The sequence below is a fragment of the Hemitrygon akajei genome, chromosome 18 (assembly GCF_048418815.1).
Source record: "Hemitrygon akajei chromosome 18, sHemAka1.3, whole genome shotgun sequence".
Classification (NCBI taxonomy): domain Eukaryota; kingdom Metazoa; phylum Chordata; class Chondrichthyes; order Myliobatiformes; family Dasyatidae; genus Hemitrygon; species Hemitrygon akajei.
In genome coordinates, this window is record NC_133141.1 from 53,519,893 (window position 1) to 53,545,466 (window position 25,574).

Genomic DNA, 25,574 nt, shown 5'->3' on the forward strand with positions numbered 1-25,574 from the left:
GGATGCTTTCAAGAAGGAGCTAGATAGGTATCTTATGGATAGGGGAATCAAAGGATATGGGGACAAGGCAGGAACCAAGTATTGATCGTAGATGATCAGCCATGATCTCAGAATGGCGGTGCAGGCTCGAAGGGCCGAATGGTCTACTTCTGCACCTATTGTCTATTGTCTAAACACAGCCTCCTTTTAGTTATGTTCCATCAGTTCTAATGTGATTCGATTGAATCATACTTACCTTCAGTAAGTATTTCTATAGGACATCGTTGGCCAGCAGCAGTTGATTGTCCAATCTATCCTGGACTTCTGTATCTGTGTGGAAGCCAGAGAGGAGCTCACACTTCTGGCCTTCTGCTCTGCTACTGGACTCTATAGCAAGTCTAGTGACTGAATATTGCCATGTTACAGGGAATGGGCTCTGATAACCTTCACAACCATCACCTCAGCTCTATATCAGGAAGGGCCAGCACAAGGACTACAATTCCATTCATTTCAATGGATTGACCCAACCTGCAGAAGAAGATGAGTGAAATTAAGTGCTTTAATCATTTTATATTACTTTAACAAGCTTAATCATTGTGTTTTGGCTTGATTAAAAACATTTTTATTTCTTTTTGTTATTTAAACTTTTTTGAAGAATTTGAAAATGTCTTTGATCGTCAGGGACATCTGAATATTATAAAAAAGCTTTTAAGAGCAGTAACCTGTCACAAGCCTTCAGAACATTGTGGGAGGGAGGAGCTGGGGCTCTGGGCTATAGTCAGCTGAGGTCTTATGACCATTTGCTCCTGCTCTGACTCACTACTTGACTCCAGGTTCAGAAGGAGAGAATGATTGAACCTACTCCTCTGTACCTGATTAATGCAGGCATTGGTTGAACATAGGGCAGGGCAACAGAAATCTGGGTGATAACCAAATTATCCACAATTTGGCCCATTAATGAAAACATGGTAAAGATTTGACAGCTATTATCTGGGACTAATAGGCTCAGAGGTTTCCGCAGGAAGATAATTTTAGAAACAGCCTCAGAAAACATTGTAAAAGAATTGTAGGCTTGCCCTGTTTCAAGCAGAAAAGGATGACAAATAGAATGCACTGGGCCTAAAAAAAGAACTAATTTTTGGTGGCCTTATGACTGCAGAACTGCAGGTGAATATCAGTAAGCAACAGACAACAAGAGAAAATGATTTGGAAAGATCAATGATTTCTGCAGTCTTATAGATTTGTTCTCACTGAGAGAAAAAGGAATTTGATTGTTCCATAATTCTAATGGACCAGGCAGTAACATAATAGGTCACATAGCAGATGCTATTTTATCAATAATATAGATCTGCTCAATGCATTTCTGTTAATCGGTGCTGCTGTACATCATGTTTATCTATAGCTTATCCTCCAGGTTGCAAAGCATCCCTTTATATGGGCTATCTCCCCTCTATCTTTCAGCCCATATGAAGGGTCTTGACACAAAACATTGACTGATGATTTCCCTCTACAGATATTGCCTTACTCACTGAATTCCTACAGCAGTCTCTAATTTTTTTTTGCTCCAGATTTCAGCATCTGTGGACTTGTATTTGTGAAGCATCCTTGTTCAACTTAGTCACCAGCTGGAAATCCCTTTTTCTACACACTTCCTGAGATTTGACTATTATCTTTCACAGTTTTAAAATTCATTAATTTATTTCATTTAATTTGGTCAAACTAATTTAAATTCCATCAACTGTTCGACGGTAGAAATAGACAAGCACATGGAATTGTGATGATATTGAGCTCAATGACCTCGAAGCTCTAAAGTCAAATGAAGACCTTAAGCGCAGGTACTCTCACTAAAGGAAGGCTATATTGTGGCTACTGTACTTACTCTTCAAAGACTAGTTCACTTCCCTGTTTATTCTCCATGGCGAGTTTAGCTGCCAATACCTACTATTTGAGCAAAGGAATTCCCCCCTCCCTACCAAGGAGGAGAAGCTTCCAGTTAACAAAATATAAAACCAGTTCATTTATCTTCAGTGATACATGTTTAAAACTCGCAGAATGAGTCTATCTTATAAAAGATTTTCAAATTGGAAATGATTTCTAAAACACAAAGGATTTCCAAAACATAGGTATAATTCCTGTAAGCTAAAAAGACATACCAACGAGTTGCAAATGAACAAGGTGTCTATTGCAGAAATCGAAGGCAGAGGAATGGATTCTACTCACCCCTTCTTTCTGTCATTCTTCTTGCTGCTCTGTGACCATTCCAAACAAGCCTGACTGCTCTCTAACATTTATACTGTCACTGGGTTCGGATATGGCCCAAGTGCAGAGTGAGAGACACTGAAGCAGGTCGATAGTTCACAGACTTTAATACGAACAGTGTTAAAGGGAAAAGAAAACAATAAACGCTAAGCCAAACAGGGCCGTTAACTAAAACTCTCAAATGGAAAACAAAGCCTACACTACGGCTGAAAAGAACAACTAAGAATAAAACGAATACTGCTAGTCTTCAGTCAGTTGACTCGACAGTCCAATTTCTCAGGCAAGGTGGAATGCAAGCAGGCAGTGAAGCTTTGCTGCGCCCAACTCTAGATAAATACTACGACAGAATGAATGGAGTTAAATGCTATCACAATGAAATAATAATTAGCTGACACGTGCAAATTCACAAGTGCAATTGCCGAATCTGCTGCGCTGCTGAATCCGTGCCTATGACAAGGCCCCCCTCTCTAGGCGCGGCCCCTGAGGCACCACAGACCTGTGTCTGCTGGAAGTCCCGGATGAGGGACTTGTCCAAGATGTCCTTCAGTGATGCTGGTTGATAAGTGCCATGGTGTGCATTGCTAATATTGGAGCCAAAGACTTCCATGTAGAGACAGAAACAAGAGCTTAGATAGCTCGACTAAGTGACACCGTAAGACAAATTATTCTCAAAATGAGGATCCTCCGATTGGAACTAATCAGGCATCTGCTTCAAGAATAAAACTAACACAGTATCCCCGAGCCTATCAAAATAAACTTAACAAACTTAAATAGAAAGCACCAGGAAACCGTATTACAAGGAACGAGTTGCTCAAGAAAAACACAAGGAACTCTTAAATCATTAATAACTGTTGTTAAGCAACAATTAACCAATTCAGGTGCTCTATAAACCTCAGAGCCCAATGCTCTCTGATGCCCTGCACAAGCCTGAAGAAATCACTACAGGATCCCTTGAAAACTCGAGATCCAGGGATGACTCGAGAGAGCTGGGAAATTTGGAGAGGGAGGCATGGGGAACTCGAAGGCAGGGAGACTCTGGGATCCAGAGAGACTGAGAGAGCTGGGAACCCCAACAGGCAGAGATACTGGGGAATCCGCAGAGACCTGGGAGCCTCAACAGACTGAGACCAGGGAACCTCAAGTGAGATTAAGAAACGTTGGGCAGAGCTGAGAGGGAGGCTTGGGAGTCCTCGAGATGTGGAGGACATTGAAAAACCCTAAACAAATTGAATAAGCCTTGGAAATAATTGGAAAAAAAGCCCTGGGAACATAGAGAAAAGTGCTTGGGAACCTTGAAACCATGAAAATTGAAACCTAAAGAAGGAACCTTTTGAAATCTTGCGCATGGTGTTTTATCTTTCACAATTTTTCCAGAGGCAATTAGGATATACTCTCAATTTTACAGATCAAGACAGCATAGACAGGTTTCTTTCATCACTAAGCTAGCTGGTTCTCTGTAGATCTGTTTAATTTGCTACATGGAAGTTCAGTTTTCTCAGTCTGTACCATGACTTTCATCAAGAGGTTAAAAATACCCTTGATAGGGTTACTTGTGTATTTGCACACCCCAGCCAGGGATCAGCTTTTGGAGTAGGGCTCTTCCAGAATTTACACTATTGACCTGAATGATGATTTGTTAAATCAATTGATAAGCTGGCTTGAAACATTCATTTATTATGCAGACCTAAGTCACAGGACCACAAAGCTGGGAACCTGGGTACTTGTGTCTTGAAAAGCTTGGAATAGAAGGCACCCTCTTCTCAAGCCACCAATGTCAAAATGTCACTGTTCAAACTTTGCTGGGTCTATTACTTGGTAGTATCCTTCTGTCACACTGGAGACAGAAACAAGAGTTCATACATAGGAATTCCAATGGAACATTGTTTCCTCAACAGATCTCTCTGACCAATGAGTCTCATGGCCAAGGTCAGCTGCTCTCCCTCTGCTGGGTCCATCTGCATGGTTGAGACTTGCTGTCACCGGGTTCGGATATGTCCCAAGTGCAGAGTGAAGGACACTAAAGTGGGTCAATAGTTCACAGACTTTAATGTGAACAGTGTTAAAGGGAAAAGAAAACAATAAAGGCTGGGCCAAACAGGGCCGTTAACTAAAACTCTTCAAATGGAAAACAAAGCCTACACTGCGGCTGAAAAGAACAACTAAAAATAAAACAAATACCGCTAGTCTTCAGAGATTCGACAGTCCAATTTCTCAGGCAAGGCGAAATGCAAGCAGGCAGTGAAGCTTTGCCGTGTCCAAGTCTCGACAAATACTATGATGGAGTGAATGGAGTTAAATGTCATCACAATGAAATAATAATTAGTTGACATGTGCATATTCACGAGTGCAATTGCGGAATCTGCTGCGCTGCCGAATCCATGGTTATGACATATACTGCTAATTTGTTTTGCCAATTGGGTGATTTCACTTGCATATGGTATGTTTTTCAGATACCTTTTCACATAGGTGGTCTAAAAGCTTCCTGGGCAGAGTTCCCAGATACCCACAATTAATGTTTTGAAGCTGATTCTTTGAGCAGACAAACCTTCAAACTATTAACAGATCAGATATTTGATGTGCTATGTGACAGTATCAATCCGGTCTGCAATCTTTCTTGAACTAAGTAACTTAGCCAGCTTTTCTGGTTTGAAACAGGCCAGTGAACATAACCCCATTGTCTTATACTGCACCCTGCCCCATGTTGTGAGCCAGCATCCTGTGCTGTATGGACAGTGCTGTTTGTTTGAAAGTGATTCTGTAGGCCATAGAACCAAGTACAGAGTAGTGATGATTAAAGCTAACCACACTGGTTCAGGAGCCTGATGGTTCTAGGGTAATAACTGCTCCTGAACCTGTTGGTATGGGACCTAAGGCTCCTGTACCTTCCTGATGGTAGAAGAAAGAAGATAACAAGGCCTGGTTTCTGGGGTTCCTTGATGATGGATGCTGCTTTGTTGTGGCAGTGCTCCAAGTAAATGTGCTTAGTGGTAGGAAGGGCTTTGCCTCTGATGGTCTGGGATCTATCCATCAACTTCTGTTGTCTTTCTGTTCCTGGAAATTCATGTTTCCATACTAGGCCATGATGCAACCAGTTAGGATAATCTCCACTGTACAACAATAGAAGTTTGTTGAAGTTGTCAACCAAATGCTCCAGTTTATGGTGGCAGGGGTGACATGTATGGTGTGTGACTTGTAACATCATTAGTTGTGTAACTGACAACTGACAAATGTCAGCAGGCCTCAGGTAAGTTACTCAAGGAAATGACTGGGCCAATTTTCTAATGCATGCTATATCACTTAAAATGATTACAAGCGCAGTCTCAGCCAGGTAAAATCACTTTTATATGCAATTTGTTCATGAACAATTGATACTAATGGATCCATTTTGAAGACTTTAATTGTTCCAAACAAGCATTCACCTTCCACCCACTGCAACTGAAAAATGTATCTCTGTAAGTGGAAATTAAAAAAAAAGATACTGGAAATATAAACTAAAAGTAAGCAATGCTTGAAATACTCTGCAGGTCAGGCTGTATGAGTAGCAGCAGTGTCATCGGTGTGGAGAAATGTAATAGAACAGTACCAGAAGTATTAGACCATAAGATATAGGAGCAGAAGTAGGCCATTCAGCCCATCAAGTCTGCTCCGCCATTCAATCATGGGCTGATCCAATTCTTCCAGTCATCTCCACTTCCCTGCCTTCTCCCCATACCCTTTGATGCCCTGGCTAATCAAGAACCTACCTATCTCTGTCTTAAATACACCCAATGTATTGGCCTCCACAGCTGCTTGTGGCAACAATTTCTACAGATTTACCACCCTCTGACTAAAGTAATTTCTCCGCATCGCTGTTCTAAATGGATGTCCTTCAGTCCTGAAGTTGTGCCCTCTTGTCCTAGAATCCCCTACCATGGGAAATAACTTTGCCATATCTAATCTGTTCAGGTCTTTTAACATTTGGAATGTTTCTATGAGATACCCCCTCATTCTCCTGAACTCCAGGGAATTCAGCCCAAGAGCTACCAGACGTTTCTCATACCGTAACCCTTTCATTCCTGGATTTATTCTCGTGAATCTTCTCTGAACCGTCTCCAATGTCAGTATATCCTTTCTAAAATAAGGAGCCCAAAACTGCACACAGTACTCCAAGTGTGGTCTCAGAGTGCCTTATAGAGCCTCAACATCACATCCCTACTCTTATATTCTATACCTCTAGAAATTAATGCCAACATCGCATTCACCTTCTTCACCACTGACTCAGACTGGAAGTTAACCTTTAGGGTATCCTGCACAAGGATTCCCAAGTCCCTTTGCATCTCTGCATTTTGAATTCTCTCCCCATCTAAATAATAGTCTGCCCGGTTATTTCTTCCACCAAAGTGCATGACCATACACTTTCCAACATTGTATTTCATTTGCCAGTTCTTTGCCCATTCCCCTAAACTATCTAAGTCTCTCTGCAGGCTCTCTGTTTCCTCAACACCACCTGCTCCTCCACCTATCTTTGTATTATCGGCAAATTTAGCCACAAATCCAGTCTTCCCACAGTCCAAATCATTGACATACATCGTAAAAAGCAGCGGTCCCAACACCAACCCCTGTGGAACTCCACTGGTAACCGGCAGCCAGTCAGAATAGGATCCCTTTATTCCCACTCTCTGTTTTCTGCCGATCAGCCAATGCTCCACCCATGCTAGTAGCTCCCCTGTAATTCCATGGGCTCTATCTTGCTAAGCAGCCTCATGTGCAGCACCTTGTCAAACGCCTTCTGAAAATCCAAGTACACCACGTCTACTGCATCTCCTTTGTCTACCCTGCTTGTAACTTACTCAAAGAATTGCAGTAGGTTAGTCAGGCAGGATTTTCCTTTCAGGACACCATGCTGGCTTTGGCCTATCTTGTCATGTGCCCCCAGGTACACCATAACCTCATCCCTAACAATCGATTCCAACAATTTTCCAACCACTGATGTCAGGCTAACAGGTCTATAGTTTCCTTTCTGCTGCCTCCCACCCTTCTTAAATAGCAGAGTAACATTTGCAATTTTCCAGTTATCCGGTACAATGCCAGAATTTATCGATTCTTGAAAGATCATCGTTAATGCCTCCGCAATCTCTCCAGCTACTTCCTTCAGAGCCCGAGGGTGCATTCCATCAGGTCCAGGAGATTTGTCCACCCTCAGACCATTAAGCTTCCTGAGCACCTTCTCAGTTGTAATTTTCAGTGCACAAACTTGACTTTCCTGACACTCTTGAATTTCCAGTATGCTGCAGATGTCTTCCACTGTGAAGACTGATGCAAAATACGCATTCAGTTCCTCTTCCGTCTCTGTGTCTCTCATTACAATATCTCCAACGTCATTTTCTATTGGTCCTATATCTACCCTTGACTCTTTTATCCTTTATATACTTAAAACGCTTTTAGTATTTTCTTTGATATTAGTCACCAGCTTCCTTTCATAATTCATCTTTTCCTTCCTAATGAGCTTCTTAGTTTCCTTCTGCAAGTTTTTAAAAGCTTCCCAATCCTTTATCTTTCCATTGTATTAACTATGAATGTAAGAATGGAAAGGCATTGCACAGTTTATTCTTGTAATTTTTAAAAGTATGAATATTGTTTATTTCAATACAAAATTTATGCAAAAAGATTTTAAAAATTCATTTTTGTAATGAATCTCTGCAGACTGATTCACTGGTATTAAAGTCAAACAAGTATGCTTTCAGTTCAAATTGATACCAGTCAATTGCAAGACATTTTGCTGACAGAATTGTCTTTCTTGTATGGTGATCAGTTTGAAAGCTCCTGGTTAATGCATGCCTAAGAAACAAACAATGTCTTTCTGCTTTACTTCACCTTAATTTCCATAGCCTTTGCAATGAATTCAGAAAGAAAATGGCTATGTGTTAAGACCATAACACATAGGAGCAGAATTAGGCCATTTGGCCCATCAAGTTGCTTTGTCATTTCATCATGGCTGATCCATTTTTCTCTTAGCCCCAATCTCCTGCCTTCTCCCCATATCCCTACATACCCTGACCAATCAAGAATCTATCAATCTCTGCCTTAAATATACATACAGACTTGGCCTCCACAGCTGCCCAAGGCAACAAATTCCACAGATTCACCACACTCTAGCTAAAGAATTTCCTCCTCATCTCTGTTCTAAAAGGACACCCCTCTATTCTGAGGCTGTGTCCTCTGGTCTTAGATTCTCCCACCACAGGAAACATCCCCTCGATATCCACTCTATCAAGACCTTTCCACCATTCGATAGGCTTCAATGAGGTCACCCCTCATTCTTCTGAATTCCAGCGAATACAGGCCCAGAGCCATCAAACGCTCTTCAAATCACAAACCATTCAAACCTGGATTCATTTTTGTGAACCTCCTTTGAACTGACTCCAGTTTCAGCACGTCCTTTCTGAGATAAGGGCCCAAAACTGCTCTCAATTCTTCAAGTGAGGCCTCACCAGTGCTTTATAAAGTCTCAACATTACATCCTTGCTTTTATATTCTAGTCCATTTGAAATGAAGGTTAATATTACATTGCCTTCCTCAGCACAGACTCAACCTGCAAACTAACCTTAAGGGCATCCTGCACAAGGACTTCCAAGTCCTTTTGCATTTCAGATTTTTGTATTTTCGTTCCATATAGAATATGGTTAACCGTTTCATTTCTTCTACCAAAGTGCATGGCTGTACACTTCCAGACACTGTATTCCATCTGCCAGTTCTTTGTCCATTCACCTAATCTGTCTAAGTCCTTCTGTAGCCTCTCTACTTCCTCAAAACTACCTGCCCCTTCACCTATCTTTGTATTGTTTGCAAACTTAGCAACAAAGCCATCAATTCCATCATCCAAATCACTGACACGTAATGTAAAAATAATCAGTTGGAACACAGACCCCTGTGGAACACCACTAGTCAATGGCAGCGAGCCAGAAAAAGATCCCCCTACTCCCACACTTTGCCTCCTGCCAATCAGCCACTGCTTTATCCATGCTAGAATGTTCCCTGTAATACTATAGGCTTGTAACTTGTTAAGCAACCTCATGTGTGGCACCTTGTCAAAGGCCTTTTGAAAATCCAAATATACAACATCAGCAGATTCTCCTTTGTCTATCCTGCTTGTCATTTCTTCAAAGAATTCTAACAGATTTTGTCAGGCAAGATTTTCCCTTATGGAAACCATGACAACTATGGCTTATTTTATCATGTGCCTCCAAGTATCCCAAAACCACATCCTTAACCATTGACTCCAACATCTTCCCACCACTGAGGTCAGGCTAACTGGCCTATAATTTCCTTTCTTCTGCCTCTCTCCCTTCTTGAAGAGTGAAATGATATTTGCAATTTTCCAGTCTTCTGGAACCATTCCAGAATCTAGTGATTCTTGAAAGATCATTATTAATGCCTCCACAATCTCTTCAGCCACCTCTTTCAGAACCCTGGGGTGTAGACCATCTGGTCCAGGTGACTTATCTACCTTCATACCTTTCAGTTTTCCCAAGAACCTTTTCCCTAGTGTGGTGAACTACATATACCTATCTGGACACCCCCCCCCCCCCCCACCGCTGACTGCTCCTGTGGCTCCTCCCACAGACCCCGGTATAAAGGCGATTGGGGACACAGCCCCGGCCTCAGTCTCCAGGATGTAGTGTGGTGGTCACCTGCTGCTTGTTCTTTCTTCCAGCCAATAAAAGCCTATATCTCGCCTCACGTCTCCGAGAGTTATTGATGGTGCATCACCTAGTAATGGTAACTTCACACACTTCATGACCCCTGACACCTGGAGCTTTTACCATTCTGCTAGTATATTCCACAGTGAAGACTGATGCAAAATGCTTATTCAGTTTGTCCGCCATTTCCTGTCCCCCATTACTACCTCTCCAGCATCATTTTCCAGTGGTCTGATATCAACTCTTGCCTCTCTTTTACACTTTATGTGTCTGAGGAAACTTTTGGCATCCTCTTTAATATTACTGGCTAGCTTACATTCGTATTCCATCTTTACTTACTGAATAACTTTTTTTGTTGCCTTCTGTTGGTTATTTAAAAGGTTCCAATCCTCTAATTTCCCACTAATTTTTGCTATCTTATATGTCCTCTCTTTAACTCTGTGTTGGCTTTGACTTCTCTTCTTAGCCACTGTGGTGTCATCTTGCCTTTAGAATACTTCTTCCTCTTTGGGATGTATATATTGCTTGCCTTCCAAATTGCTTCCAGAAATTCCAGCCATTGCTGCTCTGCTATCATACCCGTCAGTGTTCTTTTCCGATCAATTCTGGACAATTCCTCCCTCATGCCTCTGTAATTCCCTTTACTCCACTGTAATACTGATACATCTGACTTCAGCTTCTCCTTCTCAAATTTCAGGGTAAATTCAATCATATTATGATCACTTGCCCCTAAGGGTTCTTTTTCCTGAAACTCTCTATCATTTCCGGTTCATCGCACAATACCCAATCCAGAATAGCTGATTCCCTAGTGGAATCCATCACGATCTGTTCTAAAAAGCCATCCCATGGGAACTATAAAAATTCCCCTCTTGTTATCCAGCACTGACCTGATTTTCCCAGTCTTCCTGCATATTGAAATCCTCCATGACTATTGTAACATTGTACTTTTGGCATGCATTTTCTATCTCCCATTGTAAGATTTTAAGAAATGGAAATATTGTAAAATGTCTCCTTTCGATTTGTTTGAAGTGAATCACTGTGTCATGACAAAAAAATTACTTACGTGTCCTTAATATAATATCAAAGATGATAACCATCAACTATCTTTTAAGGTTGTCTTAAAAACTCATTTGGTTCTTCTTTAATTTGCTCTGGATATGACTCCAGACCAACCAAATGAGGTTAGCTCCAAATGGCCCACTGAAGTAACCCAACAATTCATTCACCTCAGAAACTATTTATTGATGGATGATAAACACTCACCTTGTGATATCTACATCTTATGAACAGATAAGTAATAATAAAAACTCCTTAAAAGTGGCTTACACTTTAAAAGAACTAAAGGCAAAAACAGGAGCTTGGTTAAACAGAAGAACGTCAAGTGATGAGTCAGTTCATTTGGTGTGGGCACTGGAATGCCTGTAAAGGAAGTTGGATCAACTGCTAAGCCTTGAAGATCCAAGGGAGACATTTCACACAGGGTCCTTCAATCAGTATGAATATCATTCCAATACAATTGCTACGGTGCTGCACCTAGATGGTTGTGTGATTTGCCTGATGTTGGTGAGAGCATCATTTGAAGTTGGAGCTGATATCAAGATCTTATCAGAGGTAGACGCAGCGATAGTAAAATCGTGTCATGATGGGATGATTTAACTGGATGCAACTAGTCAGTTTTGAATAGTTGCATTAGTGGATTGTTGAATTGTTTTACCATTCACTTAACCATTTGTAAGAGTCTTATAACAAGAATTAATAACAAGGGAGAAAGGCAAGATCTAATGGCATGGTACTAGCAGAACAGGGAAAAACTGTGCCCAAGGTTTTGTATAAATATGGGTGACTGTAACACTCCAACCACTTCTGCACGCCTTTTCTTCCCCCTTCCCTTCTGAGCCACAGAGCCAGACTCAGTGCCAGAAGTGCAAAGTATAAGTAAAATACAGTAAAAAGAAACAAAATAAATCCCGTGAATTGTCACAAAATATATTGAGACATAGCTGTTCATCTACAGTGCCCAACTTTTTGTTCACATAAAACAGTATTACAACCAGGGATTTTGATCAATTTAACTGAAAATTATATTTGTGAAACCCATACCCCTTTTATCACAGTAGAGCCAAAAAAAAACCAGGGAAAATTATAAAGGACGAAAAACAAAAAATTCAAAAACTGAAATGTCAGCAGTTCAAAAGTATTCATCCCCCTTTGCTCAGTACTTAGTTGAGTCACCTGTCGCAGTTATTGCAGCCAGTAGACTTTTTTGATAAATCTTTATCAGCTTTGTACAATGTGATGGAGCAAGATTTGCCCATTCCTCATTGCAAATTTCCTTAAGTTGTGCTGGGTTAGTTGTGGAGCAGTGGTGAGCAGCAATTTTGAGGCTTTGCCAGAGATGTCTGATCGGGTCAGGACTCTGACTGGGCCACTCAAGGACATCAATTTTCTTAATTTGAAGCCACCGTATGGTTGCTCTGGCAGTGTGCTTTGGGTTGTTGTCCTGCTGAAAGACAAAACTCCTCCTCATTTTAAGCTTTCTGGCAGAGGCTAGCAAGTTTTTATCTAGGATCTGTACGTATTTAGCAGCATTCATCTTCCCATTAATCCTGACCAGATTTCCAGTCCCTGCTACTGAAAAGCATCCCCAAAGAATGATACTACATCCACTGTAGCGATGTGCTACACACAGCGCTGAAATAATGACACACAGTCGGTAAGTCATTTCGAGACTAGTTTATTCAAACTTCGCGGCGCTGGCATTTAAATCCCTAGCGCCCGCTCTCTCCAGGTGGAAATGACGTCAGAGGTGCATTACTAAAGTCTCCCCCCGCGCGCTGGCTATTTGTGAGCCGGTTCGCCTGCGCAGAAAGTGGGTCGCCACATAACCCCCCCCCCCCCCCCCCAGAACCGGCGATACACCCCCCAATGTCCTCAGTCTGGATCAGCCTCTGTTTGGGAGGTCTGTCTCTGCGCCGCGGTGCCTGAACCTCGACCGGCTGAGCCAAGTCTACATGGGCTGGTTTGAGTCGGTCCACCGTGAAAACCTCCTCTTTCCCCCCAATGTCCAGAACGTACGTGGATCTGTTGTTGTTGATCACCTTGAACAGCCCCTCGTACGGCCGCTGTAGCGACGCCCGGTGTCCGCCCCTTTGTACAAACACAAACTTACAGTTCTGTAGGTCTTTGGGTACATGGGTCGGGGTCCGTCCGTGCTGTGAAGTTGGTACGGGGGCCAGGTTGCCGAGCCTTTCGCGTAGCCTATCCAGGACTGCTGCGGGTTCTTCCTCTTGCCCCCTTGGGGCTGGTATGAACTCTCCTGGGACAGCCAGGGGTGCGCCGTACACCAACTCGGCCAATGAGGCATGCAGATCCTCTTTGGGCGCTGTACGAATTCCAAGCAGGACCCAGGAAAGCTCGTCCACCCAGTTAGGTCCTCTCAGATGGGCCATGAGAGCTGACTTCAAGTGACGGTGGAAGTGTTCCACTAGTCCGTTCGACTGTGGGTGGTAGGCAGTTGTGTGGTGTAGCTGCATTCCCAACAGGCTGGCCACAGCCGACCACAGGCTGGAGGTGAACTGGGCGCCTCTGTCGGAGGTAATGTGGGCCGGTACCCCGAAGCGTGCTACCCAGGTTGCAATCAGTGCTCGGGCGCAGGAATCGGCAGATGTGTCGGTGAGCGGGACCGCCTCTGGCCACCTCATGAACCGGTCTACCATAGTTAGGAGGTACCACGCTCCTCGGGACACTGGTAGGGGGCCCACAATATCCACATGAATGTGGTCGAACCTCCGGTGGGTGGGTTCGAACTGCTGCGGAGGGGCTTTAGTGTGCCGCTGTACCTTGGCTGTTTGGCACTGCGCGCACGTTCTGGCCCATTCACTGACCTGCTTGCGAAGTCCATGCCACACGAACTTGCTGGAGACCAGCCGGACGGTTGTTCTGATAGATGGGTGTGCCAAACCGTATATGGAGTCGAAAACTCGCTGCCTCCAGGCTGCTGGGACGATGGGGCGAGGTTGGCCGGTAGCCACGTCGCACAGGAGGGTCCTCTCACCTGGGCCTATGAGAAAGTCTTGCAGCTGCAAACCCGAGACTGTGGTCCTGTAGCTGGGCATCTTGTCGTCTGCCTGCTGCGCCTCTGCCAGTGCTGCATAGTCCACCCCCAGGGACAGGGCCTGGACAGCTGGTCTGGAGAGTGCGTCCGCCACAACGTTGTCCTTTCCCGAGACATGCTGGATGTCCGTCGTGTACTCGGAGATGTAGGACAGATGTCGCTGCTGGCGAGCCGACCAGGGATCGGACACCTTCGTGAACGCAAAGGTCAACGGTTTGTGGTCCGTGAACGCGGTGAATGGCCTGCCTTCTAAGAAGTACCTGAAATGCCGGATTGCCAGATACAGTGCCAACAGCTCCCGGTCGAAAGCACTGTACTTGAGTTCGGGTGGTCGTAGGTGCTTGCTGAAGAACGCCAGGGGTTGCCAGCGCCTCTCGATGAGCTGCTCCAGCACCCCACTGACCGCTGTGTCGGATGCGTCCACCGTGAGGGCAGTCAGAACGTCCGTTCTGGGGTGCACCAGCATCGCGGCATCTGCCAAGGCTTCCTTGGCTTTAACGAAAGCGGCCGCGGCCTCCTCATCCCAAGTAATGTCCTTGCCTTTACCCAACATCAGGGTGTACAAAGGGCGCATGATACGGGCTGCTGAGGGGAGGAAACGGTGGTAGAAGTTCACCATACCAACGAACTCCTGTAGGCCTTTGATCGTGTTGGGCTGGGCAAAGTGGCGGATCGCGTCTACCTTGGCGGGCAGAGGTGTTGCCCCGTCTTTGGTAATCCTGTGGCCCAGGAAGTCGATGGTATCGAGACCGAACTGGCATTTGGCCGGGTTGATCGTGAGGCCGAAATCACTCAGGCGAGAGTAGAGCTGGCAGAGGTGGGACAGATGCTCCTGACGACTGCTGCTGGCTATGAGGATGTCGTCCAAATAGATGAAAGCGAAGTCCAGGTCGCGTCCCACCGCGTCCATTAACCGCTGAAATGTCTGTGCGGCATTCTTTAGGCCGAACGGCATGCAGAGGAACTCGAAAAGGCCGAAAGGGGTGATGAGTGCCGTTTTGGGGACATCGTCCGGATGCATCGGGATTTGATGGTATCCCCAGACGAGGTCTACCTTGGAGAAGATCCGTGCGCCGTGCAGGTTCACTGCAAAGTCCTGAATGTGCGGCACAGGGTAACGGTCCGGTGTTGTAGCCTCGTTCAGCCTGCGGTAGTCGCCACATGGTCTCCAGCCCCCTGTTGCTTTGGGCACCATGTGCAGGGGAGAGACCCATGGGCTGTCAGACCACCGTATGATCCCCAATTCCTCCATCCGCTTGAATTCCTCCTTCGCCAGGCGGAGCTTTTCCGGGGGGAGCCTTCGTGCGCGGGCGTGGAGGGGTGGTCCCTGGGTCGGAATGTGGTGCTGTACACCGTGTCTGGGCATGTCTGCCGTGAACTGCGGTGCCAGAATCGATGGGAAGTCCGCCAGGATTCTGGTGAATTCGTTGTCCGACAGCGTGATGGAGTCCAGATGTGGGGCCGGCAACTTGGCTTCACCCAGGGAGAACGTCTGGAAAGTCTCGGCATGTACCAGTCTTTTCCCTTGCAAGTCGACCAGCAGGCTGTGAGCTCGCAAGAAGTCCGCCCCCAGGAGTGGTTGGGCCACGGCGGCCAGTGTGAAGTCCCACGTGAACCGGCTGGTGCCGAACTGCAGCTGCACTGTGTGGGTGCCGTAGGTCCGTATCGTGCTGCCGTTTGTGGCCCTCAGGGTGGGTCCTGGCTTCCTGTTGCGGGTGTCATACCCCGTCGGGGGTAAGACGCTGATTTCCGCTCCGGTGTCGACCAAGAAGCGGCATCCTGACTGTTTGTCCCAGACGTACAAGAGGCTGTCCTGGTGGCCAGCCGCCATAGTCATTAGCGGCAGCTGGCCCTGGCCCTGGCCCTTGCAGGGCAGGCGACAACGGCGGGCTTTTGTGCCCCACCGCTGGTGGTAGGAACACCACTGTTCACTGGCCTCCTCACTCCTGCCTCTGTGTTGTGTGCGCCTCCCTGCCGGGCCTAGTCTGGTCTGCCGTGGGGAGAGTGGCTTGGTAATCTGACCGATGGATGCCACGCTCCCCCTCTTGGCTTTCCACAGCACGTCTGCCCGGGCTGCCACATTCCGGGGGTTGCTGAAATCTGCATCGGCCAGCAGCAGATGTATGTCCTAGGGCAGTTGCTCCAGGAACGCTTGCTCGAACATGAGGCACGGCTTGTGTCCGTCAGCCAGGGCCAGCATCTCGTTCATCAATGCTGACGGCAGCCTGTCTCCCAAACCGTCCAGGTGAAGCAGGCGGGCACCCCGCTCACGCTGCGAGAGGCCAAAGGTCCCAATGAGCAGCGCCTTGAATGCTTCATATTTGCCTTCTTCCGGGTGCGACTGTATGAAATCCGCAACCTGGGCGGCCGTCTCCTGGTCAAGGGTGCTCACCACGTGGTAGTAACGCGTGGAATCAGAGGATATCTGCCGAATCTGGAACTGGGCTTCTGCTTGGCTAAACCACACGCGTGGTCGCAGCGTCCAGAAAGTCGGCAGTTTTAGCGAAACTGCGTGAACAGATGAAGAGTCGGTCATCTTTGGTCCAAATCCCGTTTGGACCGTCGGGGTCACCAATGTAGCGATGTGCTACACACAGCGCTGGAATAACGACACGCAGTCGGTAAGTCATTTCAAGACTAGTTTATTCAAACTTCGCAGTGCTGGCATTTAAATCCCTAGCGCCCGCCCTCTCCGGGCGGAAATGACATCGGAGGTAATTTACTAAAGTCTCCCCCCGCGCGCTGGCTATTTGTGAGCCAGTTCGCCTGTGTAGAAAGTGGGTCGCCACACCACCATACTTTACAGTAGGGATGGTGTTACCTGGCTGATACGCAGTATTAGATTTACACCATGTGTACACTTACAAAAAGGCATATCCTTGTTCATAAAGACTTTGCAAAGCATTATTTAGAAGATACTGTAAAGATGTGGAAGAAGGTCTTGTAGTTGGATGCGAGTACACATAGAAACATAGAAATCTACAGCACATTACAGGTTCTTCGGCCCACAATGTAACCTACAACATGTAACCTACTCTAGAAATTGCCTAGAATTTCCCTACCGCATAGCTCTCTATTTTTCTAAGCTTCATGTACCTATTTAAGAGTCTCTTTAAAGATCCTATTGTATCCACCCCTACCACCTTCGCTGACAGCCCATTCCACGCACTCACCACTCTCTGTGTGAAAAACTTACCTCTGACATCCCCATCCCCCCCGTACTACTTCCAATCACAGTAGCCTTGGGTATATCTCGTCCGGTCTTGGTGACTTATCTAACTTAATGCTTTTCAAAAGCTCCAGCACAACTTGTTTCTTAATGTCTATACACTTGAGTGTTTCAGTCCGCTGTAAGTCATCCCCACAATTGCCAAGATCCTTTTCACTGGTGAATACTGAAGCAAAGTATTCATTAAGTACCTTTGCTACCTCCTCTGGCTCCATGCACATGTTTCCATTCTCGCTCCTGATTGGTCGTATTCTCACACGGCTCATCCTCTTGCTCTTCACATACTTGTAGAATGCTTTGGGGTTTTCCTTAATCCTGCTTGCCAAGGCCTTGTCATGTCCCCATGGCCCCTTCTAGTTCTCCTAATTTCATTCTTAAACTCCTTTCTGGCATCCTTGTAATTTTCTAGAGCTCTAGCAGTAACTAGTTTCTTGAACCTTTCATAAGCTTTTCTTTTCTTCTTAACTAGATTTTCTACATCCTTTGTACACCATGGTTCTTTAACCCTATCATCCTTACATCCTTTTCCTGCCTCAATGGAACATACCTATGCAAAACACCAGGTAGAAGTGGAACTTATTGCCCCAATTGATATGTGTGGCATATATACAGCACACTATATATATATATAACTGTATCGGCCTTTTCCCTTCCCTTGGACAACATTGGGGTCATAGAGGGGGGAGACTTAACTTCTGACATGCTTCATATACACGAGGAGTAAAAATCTTTACATCATGTCTCCATCTGAATGTGCAATATGCAATTTATAGTAATTTATAATAAATAGTGTGTACAACAGGACAGTCAATATAGCTTAGAAATACAATTGTGTCAGCGTGAGTTAATTAGGAACACACACACACACACACCACCCCCCCTCCCCCCGACATTCCATTTAGTCCCAGCACAAACCATTACTGACAAATCAGAAAGGTTCAAACTGGACAGAAATCCATCTTATTAACATATCTGCCCTTTTCTTTTCTCCAGCTGATTATAGACATATTTAGTCAGACAGAAACCATCACAACCAAAGTCTGTGAACTGTGGGATCTGATGAACAGTCCGTACCTGAAGCATGAACCTTTGTTAAGTGGTAACCAAAGCACCATTCACTTACAGCCTTCATTTCTGTGAAATGTTGCTGAAGTGGAATTTTGGATGTTATATAGATTTATATGCTGTAAAAATGACTTTTCCTAGTTTACATCTTTTAAAAATAATTCCACAAAATAGTAGGTCTGCGCGTTTAAAAAAAATTTCATCTGTCCCATAATCCTCCCGGAATGAATCAGACCTGCCCCTTGCAGAGCTTGAATGGGGCCTATTATTGCTTGATTTTACCATTCACTACTGGCCTACCAGCTTAAATTGCCATGCTGCTACCATCTCATCAGCCTGTCTTTTGATTTCCTGTTTCCTTGGAATCTGGATTTAGGCACAGTACTTATGGATTTAGAAAGGAAGTTATAACTGAGTTAATGCTTAGCAATGCAGTGACAGTAATCTGTAATTTTGAGGTTGAAAAGAATTTGAGACTTGCAATTATAATATAATGCTACGTAATATATGGCAATTAGTCTGTAGAAAATGATAATCTAGTGGATCATACTGTGATTGAGCTTTGCGGAGGAACTGGGGAGGAACAACATGATAATTTGAAGTAATGTAGTTGGGACTGAGTGAAATTGGAAAAGTGAAAAATTGAAGTTATAGTGAATTAAATGAGTTGCTAAGAAAATATTAAGGATTGAAAATGAATATAAAGAACTGTAATAGGTATCAGGGGAAATAATGAGAGTTCTTTGAGAAGGGGAGAACCATTGCTAGTGAATGAACTAACAACTTGTGAAAAGTGCAATAACTGCAAGAGGAGAGCAGAGGTGGCAGAAGCAATTTGGGTAGAATTAACGATGATAAGAACAGCAATTTGTAATAAATGCCAACTACTGCTGCCTGTCAGTTCAACCTGAGCTGTAGGTAATGAGTTATTTGGCTGAGTAAAGTGGCATGAAGGAAATTTTAATATTATAGACATGAGGGAATATCAGTAACATCAAGGGCAATTTGGAGATAGCTATGAGTTGAAAGTGAAAGTGCAAATCAATTTATTAAGATATTAAGTCATTGCTTAAGAACACAAGTGAGGCTATGTAGGTACCAAATCGCTGGCAGTAATAGAATGCAAATATGATTGAGTAGCAACAAACAATTTTCAGCAAGGAATTCAGCTCCTTTCTATTTATCCAATCTAAAAGTGAAATGACCACCCCTATACTCACTGTTCTTGATCTACATTTGATTTAGTTATGGTGATACTGAGGCCTATCTCCTTGATCAAAATTTCAGTCACCAGGTATATTCTCCTTTAGTGTAGCCATTTTTTGGTTGAATAAGTTTCTCTATATGAATAAAGAGAATATACAGAATTGCTCTCTATGAAACACGTTGTTGCCTCTATCTTGATGAAGGGCCTTGGCCCAAAATGTTGACTGTTTATTCCTTTCCATAGATGCTGCCTGACCTACTGAGTTCCTCCAGCATTTTACTTGTGTGGTTCTCTGGATTTCCAGAATCTGCAGAATCTCTTGTGTTTATTATGCAACCTTGTCTTGGTTGCTTCAATGTTTTTTGTAAGATTGAGGGTGGAAGTTAAGCTTCAAGTACACAGAGCAAAAAACTGCAAATGCTGGAAGTCCAAGATACAAAGAAATCATGGAAGCTCTCTACAGTTCAGGATGCATCACTGGGAAGAGAAACAGAACTGATGATTCAGGAGAAGGACCCTTCATTGAAACTGGTATGGTGAACATGTTGGGGGGGGGGGGGGGGTTGGTGCGGAGAGAACAGATGGAATATCTGTAGTAAACTAGTACCAAAGCTGTCAAGATAGCAATTATTATTTTTTTAAAAAGCAGTTAGTGACAGAAAGGAAAAAAAAAGGAAATGAAAGAGGCAGAATGGCACAGCCACATCTTTACAGGGAAAAAGTAAAGCAGAGTTTACCGAAACTTATGAAGTTCAATAGTCTCAAAGGATTTAATGCACCCAAAAAGGAGATGAGGTGCTACTCCTTAAGCTTATATCAGGCTTTCTTGGTGCGATGCAAGAGACTGAAGACAGATCAGAGTGGGAATGAGACAACAAAATAAAGCGTCAACTGACTTGGAGCTCAGTGTCACCTTTGGGGACTGAACTGAGGTATTCTGCAAACTGGTCAGCAAATCTGCATTTGGGTTTCTTCAATGCAGTGAAGACCACATTGTGAGTACCTAAGTGAAGGAAACTAAATTGTTGGAAGTGCAGCTGAATTGCTTCTTCATCTGGAATGGCTGTTTGGGTCCTTGAATGGTGGAAAGGAGGTGAGATAAGATGGAAAATGTTGTATCTCACATAGGTGCATGGGCCAGAACTGTAAGAAAGGGAGTAGTTGATAGAGGTGTCAGGATAAACCTGGCAGATGCAAAGAAATGGTGTTGAACTTATTGACTGCTGTTGCATTTGCACACTTCCATCTAATTCCCGGGGTGTTAAGAAGTTTAATAATTATAATGATATTATATTGAAGTGCTACCATCAAAGCCAGAGAATCAGAATTGGGTTTATTATCACTGATATATGTCATGAAGTTTGGTGTTTTGCAGCAGCAATACAGTGCAATATGTACTGTAAAAAATATGTAAAATGGTGAGGTAGTGTTCATGGGACATGCACCGTTGAGAAATGTGATGGTGGAGGGGAGGAAGCTATTCTTAAAACATTAAGTGTGTTTCTTCCGGCTCACGTACATCCTCCCTGATGGTAATAATGAGAAATTGGCATGACCTGGATGCTCAGGGTCCATAGTGATGGACACCACCTTCTTAAGGCAGTGCCTTTTGAACTTTCCCTTGATGGTGGGTGGAGCCTGCTGAATTTACAATCCACTGCAGCTTCTGATCCTGTTCATTGGCACCTCCATACTAAACAGTGATTCAGCCTGTCAGAATGCTCTCCATGGTATATCTGTAGAAATTTTCTAGTCTTTGGTGACAAACCAAATCTCCTCAAACTCTGAATAAAATATAACCACTGGTGTGCCTTCTTTGATATGTTGAGCCCAGGATACAGTGGAGCTAGAAAGTTTGTGAACCCTGAAGAATATTTTCTACTTCTGCATAAGTATGACCTAAAATGTGATCAGATCTTCATTTAAGCCCTAAAACTAGATAAAAAGAACCCAATTAAATAAATAGCACAAAAACATTATACTTGTTCATTTATTTATTGAGAAAAAATATCCAATATTACATGTATTTCTTGGAAAAAGTATGTAAACCTTTGCTTTCAGTAACTGATGTGAACCCCTTGTACAGCAATAATTTCAACCAAACAGTCCTGGTAACCATTGATCAGTCCTGCACATTGGCTTGGAGGAATTTTTGGCCATTCCTCCTTACGCCACTGTAGATCTTCAGAGATGTTGACTCCCAGGAACTTAAAGCTGCTCCTAAGATCTTGAGTCTGTTTCTTGAACACTCGATACAGACTGGTGTGGGTTCTCCCAACTTTCCTTTCCTAAAGCCTACAACCAATTCCTTGCTCTTACTGACATTGAGTGCAAGGTTGTTGCTGCAACACCACTCAAGCGGTCGATCTCACTCCTGTTTGCTTCCTTGTCACCATCTGAGAGTTTGCCAACAATAGTTGTTTCATCAGTGAATTTATAGATGTGGTTCAAAGTTCAAAGGAAATTTATTATCGAAGTACATATATGTCACCATGTGCTACTCTGAGATTTATTTTCTTGTGGACATTTACAGAAGAACAAAGAACTACACTAGAATCAATGAAAAACTACACACAAAGACTGACAAACAACCAATCTGCAAAAAAGACAAACTGTGCAAATACAGGAAAAATAATTAATTAATAATATTGACATCATGAATTAAGAGTCATAGAAAACTACAACACAGAAACAGGTTCTCTGGCCCATCCAGTCCATGCTGAGTCATTTAAACCTCCTATTCCCATCAGCCTGTACCTGGACCACAGCCCTCCATACCCCTACCATCCATGTACCTATCCAAACTTCTCTTGAACGTTGAAACCGAAATCGCATCCACCACTTGTGCTGGCAGCTTGTTCCACACCCTCACCACTATTAGAGTGGTGGTTTCCCCTCATGTTCCCCTTAAACATTTCACCTTTCATCCTTAACCTATGACCTCTAGTTGTAGTCTCACCCAACCTTGGTGGAAAGAGCCTGCTGGCATTTATATCCCTATCTATACCCCTCATAATGTGTATACCTCTATTAAATCTCTCCTTAATCTTCAACATTCTAGGGAATAAAGTTCTAGCCTGTTCAATCTTTCTTTATAACATCCTTGTAAATTTTCTCTGTCCTTGTTCAACCTTGTTTACATCTTTCCTGTAGTCAGGTGACCAAAACTGCACACAATACTCCAAATTAGGCTTCACTAATGTCTTACACAACTTCAACATAACAACCCAGCTCCTATACTAAATACTTGGATCTATGAAGGCCAATGCGCCAACAGCTTTCTTTATGACTCTATCTACCTGTGACACCACTTTGAATGCATTATGGACTAGTACTCCCAGATCCCTTTGTCCTACCATACTCCTCAGTGCCCTGCCACTCTTTGTGTAAGACCAACCCTGGTAGGTCCTGTCAAAGTGTAATACCTCACACTTGTCTGCATTAAGTTCCACCTGCCATTTTTCAGCCTATTTTTCCAGCTGATCAGATCCCACTGCAAACTTTAATAGTCTTTCTCACTGCCCATTACATCCACAATCTTTGTGTCATCCACAAATTTGCTGATCCAGTTAAACACTTTATCATCCAGATTGTTATTATAGATGACAAACAGCAACAGACACAGCACTGAACCCTCTGGCACTCCACTAGTTACAGACCCCCAGTCTGTGAAGCAAACATCTACTACCTCTCTCTGGCTTCTCCCACAAAGCCAATGTCTAATCTAATTTACTACTTCAGCTTGAATGCCGAGCAACTGAACCATCTTGACCAACCTCCCATGCGAAACCTTGTCAAATACCTTGTTGAAGTCCATGTAGGCAATATCCACTGCATTACCTTCATCAACTTTCCTGGTAACTTCATCAAAAAACTCTATAAGATTGGTTAGACATGACTTACCACACATAAAGCCATGCTAACTATCCCCAATCAATCTGTGTCTATCCAAATACATATATCTGGTCCCTTAGAATATCTTCCAATAACTTTCCCACTAATGATGTCAGGATTACCAGCCTATAATTTCCTGGCTTATTTTAGGGCTTTTCTTAAACAGTGCAAAACATTAGCAATCCTCCATTCCTCTGGTACCTCACCTGCCACTAAGGATGATGTAAATATCTCTGCTTAGGCCCCTGCAATTCCAGCACTTGCCTCCCACAGGGTCTGAGGGAACACCTTCTCAGGCCCTGGAGATTTATCCATCCTAAATTTCCTCAAGAGAGCAAACACCTCCTCCTCTGTAATCTATATAGGGCCCATGAAGTTGATGCTGCTTTCCCTCACTTCTGTGGACTCTGTGTTTCCTAAGTAAATACAGATGAAAAAAATCCATTTAACAGGTCCCCCATGTCTTTTGGCTGTATGTATAGATTACCATTCTGATCTCCCAGGGAACCAATTTTGTCCCTTGCAAAATTGTCTTTTGTCTTTCACTCTTAACATACCTGTAGAATGAGGCTCACGAGAATAATTCCGGGCACAAAAGGGTTAATGTCGGGTGAGCATTTGATGGCTCTGAGCTTATACTTACTTATAAGAATGAGGGGGATCTCAATGAAACCTATCAAATATTGAAAGGCCTCAATAAAGTGGATGTAGAGAGGAAGTTTCCAATAGTGGGTTAGACTAGGACCAGAGGGCACAGCTTCAGAATAGAGTGATGTCCATTTAGAACAGGGATGAGAAATAATTTCTTTAGCCAGAGGAATTCTGTGGAATTCATAGCCAGAGATGGCTGTGGAGGCCAAGTCATTGAGTATATTTAAAGCAGAGGTTGAAGGGTTCTTTATTAGTCAGGACGTCTAAAGTTATGGAGAGAAGGCGGGAGAATGGGGTTGAGAGGGATAATAAATCAGCCATGATGAAATAGCAGAGCAAACTTGATGGACCAAATGGCCTAGATATGCTCCTATGCCTTATGGTGTAAATTATACACCGTTGGAAAGGATACAATTACAAAAAACAACGTAATCCATTTTAGTGATCATAGTGCTGCTAAACTGTTGTGATTAGGGTTGTGCCAATCAGGCAACAGGTTTGGGGGAAAAGAATGGTCAAGATTTTGGCTTGAAACCAACCACTTGTACATACTTCTCAGGCAATCTAGGATCTCTGCAGTCCTGAGTTTCCAAACACTTAGAATGAGAAATGATGTCAGTACACTCTGGAATTGTCTTAGGGAAATGGCAACAAATATATTATAGATGGAGCTCATCAGCCTGGGAAGGAAGTCCATCTAAGAGAGGGAAAACTCTGATTAAAAACCTCCACTGCCTTGCGGCCATACCCACTCATGGGAAAGGCTTCGGGAGTAAACCCTGAGGACAAATCCGGAGCTGGAGTCCCTAAGGCAGTCCGACGTTGTCTTCAACCTCGTTCTGGCAACTCCTGCGACGTCACTGGTGCCAAGCTGTATCAGCCCTTGCCCTTCCCTTGGACAACATGAGTGTCGTGCAGAGGGGAGACTTGCTGCATGGGCAACAGCCGGTCTTCTATACAACCTTGCCCAGGCCTGCACCCTGGAGAAGACCTTCCAGGTGCAGATCCATGGTCTCGCGAGGCTAACGGATGCCATACATATCATCTTCCATGATCTCAGGATTCTCCAAAGTACTTTACAGCTCACAAAGTATGAGTGAAGTGCAGTTATTATTATAATCTACAAAAGCAAATGAGAAAATTACCAGATAGCTGCTCAGTCATGTTGGATTTACCACAGCAACATATGTTCATTACCACATCTGACCTCATCCCATGAGAACCTAGATTAATATACTGAGCTCTTGTAATTGTTAAGATGTTTGGGATAATTATGAACTGTTGAAATGAAACCTTGGGTCAAGGGGGAATGAAAGAATACTTTAAAATGGTTGCTTGTATTTTCTTCTTTTCGATGGTTAATAATCAGCTTTGCATATGTTTAAGAGAGAATTGTGATAATTAAGATGCTGAAATGCACAAAAAAGTGGTTTGATGGGAACAGGTGCGGGCAGCAGAGGTTCAGACTCTCAGGGGTTCTTAACTATCAGGCACTGC